Source organism: Myodes glareolus, chromosome 5 (assembly GCF_982192425.1).
Source record: "Myodes glareolus chromosome 5, mMyoGla1.1, whole genome shotgun sequence".
In the NCBI taxonomy this organism is placed as follows: Eukaryota; Metazoa; Chordata; class Mammalia; order Rodentia; family Cricetidae; genus Myodes; species Myodes glareolus.
Genome location: NC_142030.1, coordinates 64,725,709 through 64,742,583, shown reverse-complemented (window position 1 = coordinate 64,742,583; position 16,875 = coordinate 64,725,709). Strand labels below are relative to the sequence as shown.

Here is a 16,875-nt window from a genome sequence, read left to right as displayed (position 1 = left end):
AAAGGATGCGAAGGACTGGCGATGCTGGAAGCTATGAATTGTGTTGAGGAGAGGAATAACTAGAGCATAGGCCACGTTTTGGCAGCAGGCATGAAAGGGCAGGGCTGACCTGAAGATTGCTGCAGGAATTACAGACTGGGCGCTGTCAGCAAATGTGGAGTGACAGGATTTCCAGTGGGAAGGAGGGATCAAAGGTACATTTTGTGAGGAGGGTGCAAAATGCCCGGGGACTGAAGGTGGCTGTTTATTTGGGTGCCAGGCCTCGGAAATTGGACCAAGAGCGAAGGACAAAGCCTTTAAGTACAGTTTTGTGAGGATTGAGTTTTTAGGTGTCAAAAAGGGAAAATGATGGGCCCAAGAATCTGGCAGGACACAAAGAATATAAAACAGACAGGGGAAACCAGCAGACATGGAGCCTGCTAGTGTACACAGAAGAGTGACAAATAGAACCCCAGATGTCTCTGGTTCTGCCTCCATGGGCAGCTGGGGTGTGTGCCACCTTGCCATAGTCCCCTCTAAGCCCAGTTCTGACAAATTTGTCATTCATGCCTGCTTCCACCATGGGAGGGGACATCAGCTTAGCAGGCAGCATGCACACAGTGCTCCGGTCAGTGACATAAACTTCCCCAAATGTGATCAGTGTGGAAGGAAATCATCGCAGGCTTCTCTCTGGGGGAGGTTCTCAGTATCCAGATCTCATCAAAGGGCTATCTGACAGCAATGAGCCAAGACTGATGACCTCACTGGTCCTGCACTGGAACAGTAAGCTTTCTGTGGAAGGATGCTCCCCAAGAATTGTTAGCAAAATGGACTAAGGGTCTCCCTCTGCTAGGTTCAGGACCCTGCTATTGTATTAGCTCCACTCCACACTCCCCACAGTCTGTGCCCAGCCTAGAAATGTCTGTATCAGGAGGAAAAGGCAACTCATTTCTGGGAGGGGAATTCTCTAACAGATACCTTCCGCTGGAGAACTCAACAGATGTGCAGAACTTTTCAGTCTTACTTGAACTGTGTAATTTTCTATTCTGCTTTGCCTAGGGTTGAATAGGCTTGTGTGGTTGTGTGAAAGTCGGGCTAGCTTCTGCCAGCAATCTACCTATTGCCTTCCACACTAATAATCCCCCTAATGACAAGGCTTGTGTGTTCAATCCATCTTTTATGAGGTACCAAACTAACCCAGGTAGGACAGAGGACATGAGCTAAATTGTATCAGCTAAGGATAATGAATGGCGGAATGGCAGAAATCAAGTATTAGAAACACACAGAAGAAAAAGAATTGAGACCAAGAAGGAGATGTCTGGGAAGATGATTCTAGAAGTCATCTACTGCCATTCTAATTTCTTTGAGCATTCAACTACTGGTTTTTAGATTCCATCAAAACTCTATTTTAAGACTTGTCATTCTCTGGCCACCCACAACCTTCTGTCCATCCAGATCCCTCCTTCTGTCGTTGCCCAACCCAAAATTCTTCTACCTTACCAAAATACATACCTCATTCATTACCAGCTAAGACGTTCCTCCCCTTCACCCTCTCTGTCTCACCTCTTCCTTGCCCTGTTACAATCTCTTGTTTGTATTTAGTTTCCTTCCTGTGTATGTAAAATCTTTCCTTCCCTGCCTTGTCTAGCCAGTCCAGACTTGCTCATATGCAACTTATAATGGAGACAAATATACAGCTCAATAAAAATAATTAAAAAAGACAAAAAGAAAACAAACAAACCCAGAATGAACAAATACATAAAATGTTCACTCATAATGTCATTTAAAATTCACAAGCAGAGACTGGAGTCTTGCGAGGCAGGAGACTGCTTTCATAGGCTATCACTCTTCTTTTCTCTGTGGTTATTTTCTAGCCACCCCCACTTTCAGAATCTGCCCTCACCCTCCACAATCGCGTGATTCTTCCTCTTTCACGATTTTCTCTATTTTTCACTCAGACCATGGAGTCATTCACATTCCACCCCTCTCCCTCTTTCTCTCCATACATCCAAGTTGCTAGGAAACCCCGGTAGTTCCACCTTCTAAAGAGCTCTAACATCTAAGCACTTTTCATCTCATCCCATGTTTCTACTAACTTATGCCTGGAGCGTCCCAGGTGACCTTCCTGCGTTAGAGGGGAAGTTCTTTGTTTCCTTGCAGCGTGGAGGATCACACCTAGGACTTTGTACATGCTTCTGTTGCACAAGTGTCCTACCACAGAACTACAGCCCCAGTGTGCTTTCCACCCCTGCTGCCCTAGGATAGCCTTAACACAGCAAACAAAGGGATCCGGTTATTCCTGTACTGACCATTCTCCAAAAACCTTCTATCTCACTTAGTTGTTGCCAAAGGAAACCTTCGTCTTTATGCTCAGCCACCCTTTGCAGTTGATCTAACCTCTCACAATGGCTGCTTGCCTTTCTCTACTCCATCCCAATTTCCTTTGCCAATCCTTCTTCCTAGACTATGACTCCCATGCCAGCCTTCTCCACTGTTTCTTAGACACAGCAGGACCCTCGGCACCTTAATGCTTGCTCCCCCCCGCCAAGTAATGGATTCCCTAGGCCCTTCAGCTCTACTTCAAAATCACCATCTTGATTCAGTCTCTTTGGCCCCCAACATTGAAGAGCAAGACTTTTCTCAGGACCACTCCCCACACTTACCACATCCTGTTGTCTTTTCTTACCCCTTTGAAAGATAGGGTCTCACATTATAGTCTTGACTGGCCTGAAACTCACTTTGTAGATTAGGTTAACCTCTGTCTCTGCTTCCCTAGAGCTAGGATTAAAGGCATATGCCACCACACCTGACCGCTGCCTGACACGTGACCCATTTGTATGGTTGTTCTGTCTTCCTAAACTAGGATCTCAGTAAGCACCATCCAAAAACCCACCATGGCAACTTCTGTTTTACAAGGAGGTGTGCAGTAATGAGTTGACTTAAATAGAGTTAAAGGAAAGAATGCATTCCTACCGAGAGGAAAGACACAAGAGAGACATACTCTCACGAGAGTATTTGATTCTGGGAAAAACAAAGACTGGATTAGAGTCAGAGAGCTCAACATGGAAAACCAGGGCTGACACCCAAAGCCAGGGATACTTCCATGGGCATGAAGCTATTTCTCTGAGCCCTGGTCTCCATACTTGCAAAGTAAATATGGCAGTAACCTGCCTGCCTTCTGGATTATGGTGAGACATACAGCACAGTGTGCCAGCATGTAGCCTGACATGTGAGGGATGAGCATAGACATCACAGGGCCTAAATGGGGTCCAATAGCTAGCTGGACTGATTCATTCTCAGGGTATATACCAAACATCATGAAAAATCAATCAGTTTGTGGACAGCTGTCTTAGGTTAGGGTCAAAGTCTTTAGGGTAGAGATGGCTGTGGGCTTTGAAATCAGCTGCGGTCGAGAATGAAAACAGTTGGATGGAGATAAGAGGCCCATTTGGCTGGACGGATCTGGGCCAGGATTTCCCACCTCTGTGCCAGAGGAAGCAGCAACAAGAAGAAGGGCAGCAGGGATAGATTCTGGGTTCAGAGCACCAGTGCTCCTCCGGAAAGAAATGAGAGGCTATTATGCAGGAAGGGAACCAAGTCTGTCATGAGCTTCAAGAAAGAATGGGGGGAAAGGTATGGAAAGGAGCTGTTTGTTGCTCTCTGTTTGGGTTTTTATCTCAAGAGTCTGTTTATAAAAATGTTCTATTTTATGCAGGCTATTTTACTCTGCCCTGGCTGCTCGCCTCTGCCCCACCCCCTCACCTCCTCCTTTCCCTGCTCTTGTTTGAGCTCAAGCTCTTTCCTTGATTAAATAATGAACAAAGGCTCTTCTATAGCCTGGCTTTTCTGGTCCTTGGGAGAAATTACAGATATATGTACATACATCTACATACAAAACAGCAGAGATAAAGAGGCTCTGGGTAAAGTGCTCTAGATGCTTCTTTTCTTCCTTTTAAGACAAGCCATTTATAAACCATTCTTACGAAGAACACACACTTAAATGAGGGCAGATCAGGCCGAGTGCACCCAGATAGCTTGACTTAATAAAGGTTTTATTTAAAAGTCACTTGTTTTTGTTTCGAATTATGTTGTTTATTTTTAAAAATGGCTTGGAGCCTCTTTCACATGACATCACTACTTCACGTAGGTATTGAGCCAGCAGTGTTATTTTCTGTACAAGTAAGGATGAACCAACTCCTGCGCAGCATCTCTAGCTGGCTTGCTTTCTTGAGACGCATTAGTTAAGGCTCTAGTGTTTGTGGTATGACATCTGCCCTGCTGGTGTATCTCTAGGCTAGAGGAACTCATCTTGCAGAACCTCTTTTATGGCCAACCTCTGTCACCATGTCTCACACCTTCAAGGAAGAAGACTAACAATCCCAGATGTTATACCTACCTACCCACAAGGCTTTCCTCTTTAATATGTTCTAGATTAGGGAGAGAATCTCTTTCCTCTCATGACTCATAAAAAGTCTATGGATAGTGTTGAACATCCATCCATTCTCCCACTACCCATCCTCCGGTCCTCCCACCCATCCTCCGATCCTCCCATCCTTCCATCCATCCTCCCCCCACCCATCCTCCCACCCATCCTCCCACCCATCTTCCCACCCATCCTCCTGTTCATCCACCCATCCCTCCGATCCTCCCATCCATCCTCCCATCCATCCATCCATCCATCCACCCAACAACCCTGTCTTAGCTGATTTTATTGGATCGTCACAGAGCAGTGAGTCAAACAGCAACATCCCTGGGGACATTTATGCTGGTGAGGAAGTCAGTCATCAGTCTAATAATTGCCCTAATGAGCAAATAATAAAGAATTGAAGAAAAGCAACATTATCTAATGAGAGCATATTACCATATCTGGAGTCAGGAGAGATTTCCCTGAGAAAATAATGCCGGAAATGGGATTGAAAGGACAGGAAAGATTCAAAGAAAAATGTAGGGGTGCATGTGAGAAAGAGGTGTTTGAGGGCATTTAAATTTTGAATTTCTGCTACAAAAAGCAATGTGGCTAGAGTTCAGAAAGTAGAAATGGGGGAGACACAAAGAGTTAACTTTGCTGTATGTCTATTACTGAATAGCAAAACACTCCAGAACTAGGGACTTGAAACAAATCCAGTTCTGTTGGTCAGGAATTGAGGAGCAGTAAACTGATATATTCTGAGCCAAGGTCTCTCTGAAGTTGTAGCTAAGACATTGGCAAGAGGTGAGGTAATCTGAAGTCTCATAGGCACTGTGGTCCCACTCACATCTTTGTCTTGGGCAGGAGGCCTCAGTACTTCTTGGTTCTCTCTAGGGAGTCTCTTGGTAATTCTCACAAAGTGGCAGCTGGCTTTCGCCCAAGTACAAGACCTGAGATGAAGTTACCATGCTACTTGTCCATCTCAATCACAAATTATCACTTATTCTGCATTTTGTTTAGAAGCAAGCATATAAACTCAGTGTGAGGAGTCTTAGAGTTTTGAAGAATGGGGTAGCATAACATTTGTGGGCATATTTTAAAAACCATTACACCAGCTAGGGAAGACTCTAGCTTACTAGATTTCTATAACAAAGAACCACAGGTCACAAGTTGTAAGTGGTAGAAAGTTACTCATACTTCTAGAGCCTGAGAACAAGATGGTGACAGGGTTCTTGTCCAATTTCTTTCCTTGATGTGAAGACGGTTGCCTTCCCTGCATATCATCGTCCTGTGGCCTGTCTGTGTCCTGACCTTTTCTTACATGAACATCAGTTCTACCAGATTAGAGTCACCTCAAGACCCGTGTTTTTACCTTAATTACCATGTAAAAGTAAATATCCATTTACTTTTCTGTTACACTTTTAGGTGCTGGATATGTAGGGGGTAGGATTACAACGTATGAGTTTTGGGGACTATAATTAAGTTTATAGTATCATGAATTTGATATTTGTTTTTAAATACATGAAAAAAATGCGGCAACTTAAACATAACCTGACAAAATCAGATTTGTATTTCAGAATTCCCCTGGTTATTATACAGAGATCTGATTAGGGAGAAATAAGGAGATTAACTAGACACCTTCATAGTAGTAAGAAAAATATTATTGATAGCACTAGAGGTGACACTAGGGATAAAAGTAGTCAATAGATTCAAGAGGTATTTAGAGGTAGAAATGTTGGACTTTGAGTAGATTGACTGTGAAGACAAGAATAAGATCAGTCAGTATGAATGCTTGGGCTTTTGCCCCCAGATGAATGTATGGTTACTGCTGTGATAAAGAGCAATGGACATGGTCTGGCTTTGGAGGTGGGGGGCAGTTCGTGTTGTGTGTGCAGTGTTGAAGAATTTGGCCATGAACTTGAAGAGATAGTCTTTGCAATATTGCATAGTGCCTCATTCTAAAACTGACAGGAAAAATTTGGATTTCAAATGTAAGTTAGCAAGCATTGGCAGAGAGGCAATCTTTGAAGAGAGGTCATAGGTGAGACATAACTGATATATATGAATAAGAAAAGAAATTCACAACTCTGGTGCATACAAATACCGGTTTTTAAGCTTTATTTATTCTTATTTTGAGCATGCATTGAATGTAAAAGAATTATTTAACTAGATCTTTATTATAACATGTGGGCCAGGCTTGTTGGGGTTTCTGTCCTGCCCGGTTCCCACAGCCAGTAAGCTCCAAAGAAATCAGAGTCTGCATTGGTAATAAACTGATTATCCCATTAGCTCAGGCTTCTTATTAACTCTTATAACTTATGTTAACCCATTATTCTTATCTATGTTAGCCACATGGCTCAGTACGTTTTTCAGTGGGGCAGGTCACATCCTGCTTCTTCGGTGATCTGGGCAGGACTGCAAGGAATGGGCTTTCTCCTTCCCAGAATTCTCCTGTTCTCATTGCCCCACCTATACTTCCTGCCTGTCTACTGGGCCAATCAGCATTTATTTAAAACATGATTGACAGAATACAGACAATTCTCCCGCACCACTTTATAGCCCTGCATAACTGGATATTATGTATAAATGTATATCTATATATAGTAGTTTATAGGTACTGTGCTACTTATTCTTAGAGCAACATGTAACAATTGAAATAATGTAATCATGAGGGCAAGTATATATTCACATATATGCACATAGACATATATATATATGTATATATATATATATGCATGCATACATACACACACACACACACGCGTGCACGCGCATGCGTGCGCGCGCACAATAATGTCCTGACCCATCCTTGGTCTGTTGGCTCTCCTCAACATCTCCTGCTCCTATGTGATTTACTCCAAAGCTTATTGATACCTCAGAGTATTTTCCCTGTCGTTATTTCCACTTCTGGTAATAGTGCTTATGAAGTATGCAGTGGGAACCCAGGTTCTTTGTAAATACCAGGTGCAAAATTGAACCTAATTAAGTTTGAAAATTAATATCTTAAATAATTTCTGAAAGACCACAGAAACGAAATAGGTAGCATATATATGTACACACACACACACACACACACACACACACACACATATGAATAGGAATTCTCACTCTTGGTTTGATTTCCCTGTCTTTCCCCTTAGGTCTTCTAGGAACCCGCTTCTGCTCCACCCCTCCCAGCAAACCCCCTCTTTTGGGTCATACTTTAGACAGGGATGGGTGGCAGTGAGGTTGACACTGTGTTATTATATGAATAATAAAAGTAGTCCAGACATACCACAGTGTGGGCCATGATTTTGTTGTCTAAATATGTTTCTGTATACAGCTCCCCTGGTGTTAGACACATAGAATGACACCAGTTTACCTTTTATGATTGTGCACGCGCACGCGTGTGTGTGTGCACGCGTGAGCACATATGTATATGTGGACATGCATGAGTGGTAAGAATTAGAGAAAATTGAGAAACTTTTAGTCCTTTTGTAAGACAGATTTTTTAAGAGTCCCCAGTGTTTCACAAAGAACACAGTGTTAACCTCCCTGTCTAAAGTATGACCCAAGAAAGGGGGGTTTGCTGGGAGGCGTGGAGCAGAAGTGGGTTCCTAGAAGACCTAAGGGGAGAGAAAGGGAAATCAAACCAGGAGTGAGAATTCCTTTTCTGACATCCCTGGAGTTATTTCAGGTCCCCCAGGGTAGCCTTTCTCACATGTGATGGGGGTGTGAGTGTGGAAATAGCGCTCCATTCCCGGAACAGATGGACAGATTCTCTCGCAGGAGGATCTTTGTTGCGATGGTCTGTGCCAAACTAGGGGGGCTGTCACATTAGACCATGCTCCTACTCTCTACAGAACACACAAGCAGTACAGGAAATGCAGCTAACGAGGGGGTGGCTGGAGGGAAGAAGGCACTAACGGAGGAAGAGAGGATGGGGTCTGTGATATCCAGGCCTCAGAGGCTCCTGGCAAGATACCAGAGAACAAGTTGAGGGGATGCACACTCACGTGGCACTGAGGGTATTCTTTGGGGGAAAACTGTCTCTTATAAAGACTTTGCTCTCATCACTCCTGACATTCTACACAATTTACTCATTATCTGTTAGCTTTTGTCACACTTTAGTTACAAAGCCACAAGTACACACGTGCAACTGCTATGTTCAGTGATGTATTGCCAGCACCCACTCCTAGTAGATGCTTGCTAAATTTGTGTTGGGTAAAGCAGTGAAGGAAAGGATCTGATGTGGGTCTCCCTGCAAATAAGGATGACTCGCCAGGCCCTCACCTGTGCCCAGAGGAACGTGAAGTAAAACTTTTCCTGTTTTCCTCTGTATGCATTAGAGATGGCCTGTTTTGCAGGCACGCTCAGTCCTGACCATTCTCCCTTGGTCTCCCTCTGTCATCTATGAGCCTTTCCTCTCTGACACACATCCTTCACACTGAGGAGCCTGATGTGGGATTTCCCTCAGTATACTATGAACATGTTTTTATTACTATTGGTTATTAAAGAAGCTTCTTTGGTCTATGTCAGGGCAGAATATAGCCAGACTGGAAGAGATATAGAGAGAAAGAAGGAAGAGTCAGGCAGATACTATGTAGCTGCCAAAAAAGAAGGATGCCAGAACCTTTCTGGTAGGCCACAGCCTTGTGGTGATACATAGATTAATAGAAAAGGGTTAATTTAAGATGTAAGAGCTAGCCAGGAGCATGCCTAAGCTATTGACCAAAACGGCTTTATTCATCAACTAATAAAAGCAACATATATACAGAAGGACATCCCATATCAGAAATCCATTCAGGACAGCATCTCCTCTGGCGGCCACCATGCTGCTGTGCCCCTGACAGGCTTTCCCCCACTGTCTTTTCTCAGCCATGCTCTGGGAATGAAACCACCAGTGCAGACGTAAAGGCTCTGTTCTCTAGATGTAAACATTTGTGAGCGTAAGCATATGGGAAGATGGATAATAAGAACTTGGGACTCTCTTGAATTCTCTGGCCCACTGCCAGGGCACATTCCACATTTTGGAAGGACGTGACAAGTGGTAGGGCTCCTTTCCCAGAGGGTCCACCCCTCCTCTCTGGAGGACCTGTCAGCGTCATGTGTCACTACAGAAGACTATGTCCCAGGCACAGCCAGAGTAGAAAGTCTGGCCCTTTACCAGACCTGGCTACCTTGACTCAGCCTTGATGTAGCTGCCTCTCTTCCATGTTCCTTGCTACTCTGGGCCTCTGCACCAAGATTCAATGGTACCTAATTGCAGTATTCCTGCTCTAGTCCCCTCTCCAGCATCCAGGGCTGTATTTTTCTACCTTTGCTGTCGTTGTCACCTCTGGTAATAGTGTTTTCAACTTAAGTGTGTCAGGGGAACTCAACCACTTTGCCAATACCCAGTACAAAAATCAAATCTTATGAAGTATGAAAATTAATTATATATGAAATAATTTTTGAGGGACCACAGAGATGAATGTGTTTAGCACTGTCGGAAAAGGTGAGATTTTTTTGGGTGCCTCTTGAGAAAGGATGTGAGACAATGTCAGGGTGGTGTAGACAGCCCCAACGTCACATGCTGGGGGATGGTAACTGAGGAAAGGGTGAGGCAGGAGAGAGAAGAATAAAAATACGATTGCTCTCTCTCTCTCTCCCTAACTGTAAGCCTGCTGTCTGTCAGGTAAGCTAGCCAAGTTCCCCTGATCTGAGCATTGAAAGCGACAAAGAGACTAATAAACCAAGTTCGGGGCTTAAAAGGACAGGACCTCCCGAGAACTCAGTCAGTACCTGTTTGAGGCTCAGCAGTTGATTTGTGGGCCACGCAAGGAAGCAGACATTGCCTCGTCCCTAATGAGCATAAGGGGTAGGAAGACAGGATTCTGAATGGCCGTTTCGCATCTTGGTTACCTCAGCTACAAAGTAGAGAGATTAATGCATCTCTTCAGGCTGGTTTGGGTGATAAATAAGCGTATATGTACAAACTGCTTAGTGCTGAGCCTGACACATAGTCAACTTTTCCTGCTGTCTCTGGGACCACCCTCTACCCCATATTTATCGTTTGTTATTACACTGAAGACTTTACTTGGTCTCTTATCATCCTGGCATCCTGGTCTCCAAGGTCTCTTCTTATTTTTGTCTTCTGTTCTTCAACCTGCCCTTTGTCCCCCTCTCTGCCTGTATGTGTCTCCACATGGCCAGAGCAGAACTGGATGTCTTTCCTCATCCAGAGCGGAGATTTGAGTGACAGCTTGAGTGGGGGCCACACAGGAATGGCCAATTTACTATATGTATGCTTTCAAAATTTAGATGTTCTTCATTTTCATCGTTTCTAATCGTTTCATCATTTATCTAATGAATTTTAGTCATTGGTCACCCCCAACTTCCTTTCCACATCCCCTCCCCTTTCCCTATGGGGTTCCCTCAATGAACCAGTGTTGTAGAAGTGTGGCAGGCTGCGTCTGGCAGCCCAGCTAGCTTACATCTGAAATAATTACACAGAAATTGTATTCATTTAAACACTGCCTGGCCCATTAGTTTTAACCCCTTATTGGTTAACTCTTACTTACATATTCATTTACCCCATCTCCATTAATGTGTATCGCCACTTGACTGTGGTTTACCAGCATGAGTCTAACCAGTGTCTGTCTCGAAGAGGAGAGCCATAGCATCTACAACACTGCCTTCTTTTTCCCAGCATCCAGTCCTGTCTTCCCCGCCTATCTAAGTTCTGCCCTATCAAAAGGCCAAGGCAGTTTCATTATTTGACCAATAAAAGCAACACATAGAAAGAAGACTGTTCTACACCAGGCCAGGTTTCTGCTTTCATGTCTTCTTATATGTGTGGCCCAGTGAGTTTAATTACAATATTGAAAAGAGTATTTAATTAAAATCTGAGGTTTTAAATGGCCTAACTACATCTCTGGCTCCCTATCCTAAACACCTTCCCCATAAATTCATCATACAACACTCCCCACTTTGATAAATGGTAGGTACTGTGATCCGTCAAGATGCTCAGTTCCAAATAAGGCTGGAGACTTTCTTGGTTCTCTCCCATCATATCCAGTCCACCGGCTGGTCTGATTTACCCCACTCCTGAATATGTAGCATGTTTCCAACCTTCCTTCATTGACTACCACCCTCCCTTGGCTACCACCACTGCTGTAGCCTCCTAATTGAGCACCTGGTTCTCCAGGGCTGCACACCAGCACTTCTCCCCGCAAAGCCAGAGGGAACTTCTAATTATATCAGATCAAGGCCAGTGACTTCTTATCACAAACAAAATTAAATTCAATTGGCTTTCCTCTGAGCAGAGAAATCAGGAGTAGAGACTTTGCCTGCTTTTTCTGCCTCCTTTCCTACCTATTATTTCTCTATTGCTGGGGCTGCTGGTTTAATCCAGAACTCAACCAACTCACGTGTTCTCCTAGCCAACAAGTCTGTGTCCTGGGAGTCCAGTACCAGGCTGCTTCTCTGGACCTATAAGCCAGATGAATGCTACCTTTTCCAGAAGGCTTTCCCGTTGACTCTAACAGAAGCTACCTAGTCACTCAATTTCACTGTATTGTATTCTCTGCATATTTTACCACCAGCTAGTTTCTTATTTTATATTTTTTGTGTGTTATGATGTCCAGATACTAAACAGATAAGTTGTTGGCTTTAATTATTTCAATATGCCCAGCTCTCTTAAGACTACCTCACACAAAATAGATGTTCAATAAATATTTATTGCATGTATTGACTTGTAAGAACCCAAGGCAATATAATCATGTGAAAGCATATAAAGTTGGGTCCAGACCTCAGCTAAAACCATGGTTATTGCTATGTGACTTTATTGTCCTGCCAGTAACCATAGTGATAGCCATGTGACCATTCTGAGCCTTGGTTTATTCATCTGTTAAATAACAATACCACTTACCTTGATGAATTTGTGATAATTACATGAAACAATAGTTGCATGGAAAATAACCTTGCTTTCCTCTCTATCTTGGGTTTCCAACAACTAATATTCATTTTTATTAATGTCAAACCTTTGGGTAGAAATGAAAATTAAGGCTTCAGGTATTGGTGAGGAGGAATTAAGAGAAAGAAGCCCTTTCCCCCTAGAGTGAAAATAAAGCAGAGTAGGGGGTGGGGAACCCAGCCTGAAGTCTTCCCTTACTGCCAGGACTGGCTACCATGCTATAATGCTGCTGTTGGCAGTGCTGTTAAAATGTGCATAAATATTGGTGCATTCTAATGGGACCAGCATCGAGGCCAATAAAGGCAATGAGAAGCAAGGTTATTGATGTCTGTCTGAGGGCCTCAATGGGCCCTGAGCCAGGGCCGTAGAAAGAATCCAGAAGTTGCATCAAGCCAATTGATTCTCTATCACCGCAGGAAGACATGCATTCAGGGAGTTGGCAGCCTGGTCTACCACAGCTTGTGTTAATGAAAGCATGCAAATGGTCCTGCTCCCAGCACTTGTTCCACAGCCCCTCCCCGTGCCCCTGTCCAAAGCTTGCAGGCCTGCAATCTAAGAGGCATTTGGAATCTTGGATTTATACTGATGAAAATAATGGAAGAAAATGGAAGGTAGGTCTTAGCATTTGATCACGCTGCAGGTGTGTCTGTGGAAACCTGACTGCTTTGTAACTTTTTTTTCCAGTCAACGGAGATGGTGAGGAGACTACATAGGCACTGGGGCTCCCTTAAAAAACCCGGAGTGACAAGGTTGCTGCAGGTGAAGACTTCAGTGTCTGATTTTGCCCTCCCCATCAGTAGACTCTGAGCTTCCTCATAATCCCTGTGGACTTGACGCCAGAGTCCTGAGCCTGCAGGGTATCCCACCCTGTAATGACCTTGTGATAGCTCCCCTCTAGACCATATCCTCTTGGAAGCCACTGTGCTTTATTCGTTTCGGTGTCCCAGAGCCTGGCAGAGTGCCAAGGATGCAGAGGCCTCTTCATCACATTTGTTTATTTCTGTGTGTTTGTGGGTGTAGGAGACTGAACTCACCCAGGGTCTTGCTCAGGCCGGAAAATCTCTCTCTCTCTCTCTCTCTCTCTCTCTCTCTCTCTCTCTCTCTCTCTCTCTGTTACATCCCCAGGCTCTTCCTCTTTTCATTGTTTCATTTTGAGACAGAGACTTGATAAATTGCCCTGCTGTCTCTGAACTTGCCTCCTGTCTCAGCCTCCCTAGCAGCTTAGATTGCAAACACAGTCCACCATGTTTGCTGGGTAAATGGACAGGCTTTGATAACAAGTCTCTGGCATCCGTCATAAACCTTGTGGCCTTGTCTTTGCGGTATGGAAAAAAGTGAGCAGCCTCTCTGAGAGGCTCAAGAAGGTGACTCAGAGATCTGGCATTGGGGTGGGGAGAGACTATGTGAAAAAAGCAAAGGAAAAAGTGGCCTGGCCGTACTCCACTCCACAATTACCAAACACCAGTAACCCTTGCAAGCTGCTCTACGTTCTGCTAGCTGTCTTTAAGGATTGCTTCTTGCAAATGTGATGTTCCACAGGCTCAATCAACCACAGTGCTATTGCTTTCCCTCTAATCAATGATATCCCCTCTGCCTGCTGTGCTACCTTGAGGAAAAACAGGCAAGCTGGCTTGTAAAAAATCAAAGGTATTTGGTGTCTTCAACAAGTGCATGCTTTTACTTACTCATTCATTTACTCAATTAAGGTCCACTGGACACAGAGGATTTATAGGTCCTCCCAACACAAGGAAACAGCAAACCTCATGATAATGATTTGGCAATTCTACTTTTTCTCTTGGCCTCATATTACAGGCAGGAGTGGTTCTGACCAATGCCTTCTTGGTTTCTGATACTCTGATGGAGCCAGGAACTGTAGGCAGGTTTTTCCACCACAATGTACCCTTGCATTGAAGGGCCTTTTTGTACCCAGCACAGAATGCTCTGGAACCTCAGGACACAGAAGAGTTAAGAGCTAGTATGTCACAGGGACCCTAGGGGCTTAGTTGCCGAAATAGCAAAAGCACTCCTAAGCAGCTGGTTTCCTCTCTCTGAGACAATGGTGCTCTTGTCTTCTTAATGGTAGCAGCTGAGGAAGGGAAGTTCAGAATTCTGGCTTATCAGACTTAATTTATAACTTATGTCACAACAGCAATTAGTATGTATTGTTTACACTCCTCCTTAATACTTTCCCCAATCCCTGGGTGTCTGAGATGGTTGGTGTATTCACGCTTGGCTTGTTGCAAGTTTGCTATAGGGGAGGGGACATTGTGTGATGTGGGGGGGGGAGATACTGACAGCAAACAATGGGAAGGACCAAACCAGCTTCAGCCATCAGCCATATGGGATGTGTCTTACTTGAGGCATGGACTCTTGACAGGAACATCTGCCTCACAATGTCTGCAGCCCCTGTTTTCCCGTGCAATGGAGCTCTCATCTCCTTAGAAGAAAGGAAGGAACACAGAAGAGAAGACTGGGCATGGAGATCTCAGCACGTCACATCTCTTGTTTATTTCGGAGTTAACTGTGATCTGTAGAATTTAGGAAGGTTTGGAGAAGACGCAAGCTGACAGTTGCCAGAGACAGAAAGGAACACGAAGGAGGAGGGGCATGCTGTTTTGTTTTCAAGGCTGTGTTCTTTCTATTAGAACATGCTTCTTTTCTGTGACTGTAACAAGTTGATGGGATTGATGCAGTCCAAGCTTTTGGTAGAATAAGCATTTCTAAGACTAATGCAGGGCTGAAGCTGGGTAGTGAACAAAGTGGGTGGGTTGGTCCTTGAGAAATGCACAGGGCATGAATTACGCTCTGAGAAAGAAAAGTGTGATTTTGTTATTTTGTTTTGTTTTTTTTGTTTTTGTTGTTGTTGTTTTGTTGTTTTTGTTTTTCAAGAGAGGGTTTCTCTGTGTGATAGCCTTGGCTGTCCCGGAACTTGGAACTTGCTCTGTCGACCAGGCTGGCCTTGAACTCACAGAGATCTGCCTGTCTCTGCCTCCAGAGTGCTGGGATTAAAGACATGCACTACCACTGCTGGGCAAGTGAGATTATTTTTGACAGTAGAATGTGATGTTCTTATCTTCCACTATTGGGGTTCAGGAGAAGGAGGTGGCGCTGTGGCCAGGGGACAGAACGGAAACATACCAGGGTAGGTACAGTTGAGTCCACAAGGGCAAGTTTCAGCTCCCAGATATAGCATCTGGGCTGAATATAATTAAACACATCCTGCAAGATCTCTGAACATAAATGAAACCATGCTGCAAGATCTCTCTATTGCCTCTCTCTCTCTCTCTCTCTCTCTCTCTCTCTCTCTCTCTCTCTGTGTGTGTGTGTGTGTGTGTGTGTGTGTGTATGTGTGTATACACATGTGCATATGCAGAAGGAAGGAAACTGGGAGGGACGATTCAGAATCTCTGGTGATAGGTGAAGGAAATGTTGTATATAGGAAGATCAGCCAGAAATGACCTGAGCAGGGTATGGTCTTTAATGTTTAGTGTGGATGGCACTGATGGTTTTTTTTTAATAACACTTCCTAATGACTCTCTGTTGAGAGTGTTGTTTGCCTTATATTTTATATATTCCCAGGTGTTGTTGGAAAATAGGAATAATAAGCAACATTCTTTATAAATGATTCCCCAAGGCGTTCCCTGAACACTTAGGTGAATAGGAAAAAATCGACTTCTGCATTTTTTTTTCTCAAAGAAGCTATGTGTGACTGCACACAAGTCTGTGCATCAGCAACACTGAGATTCAGTCCCACACTCCATGGTGGCCAGGTTCTTGGGGAAAGCGCGTCAGCACAGATAATCCTTTAGCATTCTTTAAAGCCTTTCTGTCTCTGAGCTATTCAGGGTCAAATGGAAAGGTCTCCGAGCAGTACAGGTGAACCACACTGTTAGAGCAAAAGGAAGAAGGCAGACAGCACCAGAAGAAGACTAGCTTTCTTTGAGTTAAGAAAATGAAAGGTTCCCATTAACTATTTCCTAGGAAAATGATTATGAGATTTGGTCAAGGGTGATGGTGTTTGCGGTGAACTGGTAGAGAGGCTAATGTGGGGAAGAGCTGACGTCATCTGAATTGTATACCAATGGAGAAGTGGCTTTGATTCCTATGTGCAGACTTCCTGTTGGTGCTGTTTTGTTTTGTTTGTTGTTGTTTTCTTCAAAGGGAGGAAACTGACCCTTTTACACTGCTCTGCTAATACCCAAAGACACCCCTGTGAACAGATGTTTACCAGGGTCCAAGATCAAAGTAGAATGAAATTTAGACACCAGCAAACATCAAAACCATGAACTTAACTTTGCCTCCCCATTTCTTCAGTTGGTGGAACAGACTAAACAGAGAAGGTGGGAAGTTGCCTATGGTGTGGCCTGTCCACCAGCCCTGAAGAAATACTATTTGATTGACTGCATGAATGAACTCTCTAGATGTACTCGTCATAATGGAGAGAGGTCAGGGGTCAAGCACTGATCTGCAGTTTATCCTAAGACTATGGTTGCTACCACTTCGGTTCTTTCATCGATACCTTTGAAGAAAATGGAAGATAATGACTGAGTGC

At 44.0% G+C, this 16,875-nt stretch overlaps 1 protein-coding gene across 1 annotated transcript in view; it reads left to right on the top strand.

Moving 5' to 3' along the window:
* The window catches only part of Tnr (tenascin R), a 407,595-nt gene that overhangs the window by 44,306 nt on the left and 346,414 nt on the right, over positions 1 to 16,875 (top strand). The gene's annotated exons all lie outside the window — the stretch shown is intronic.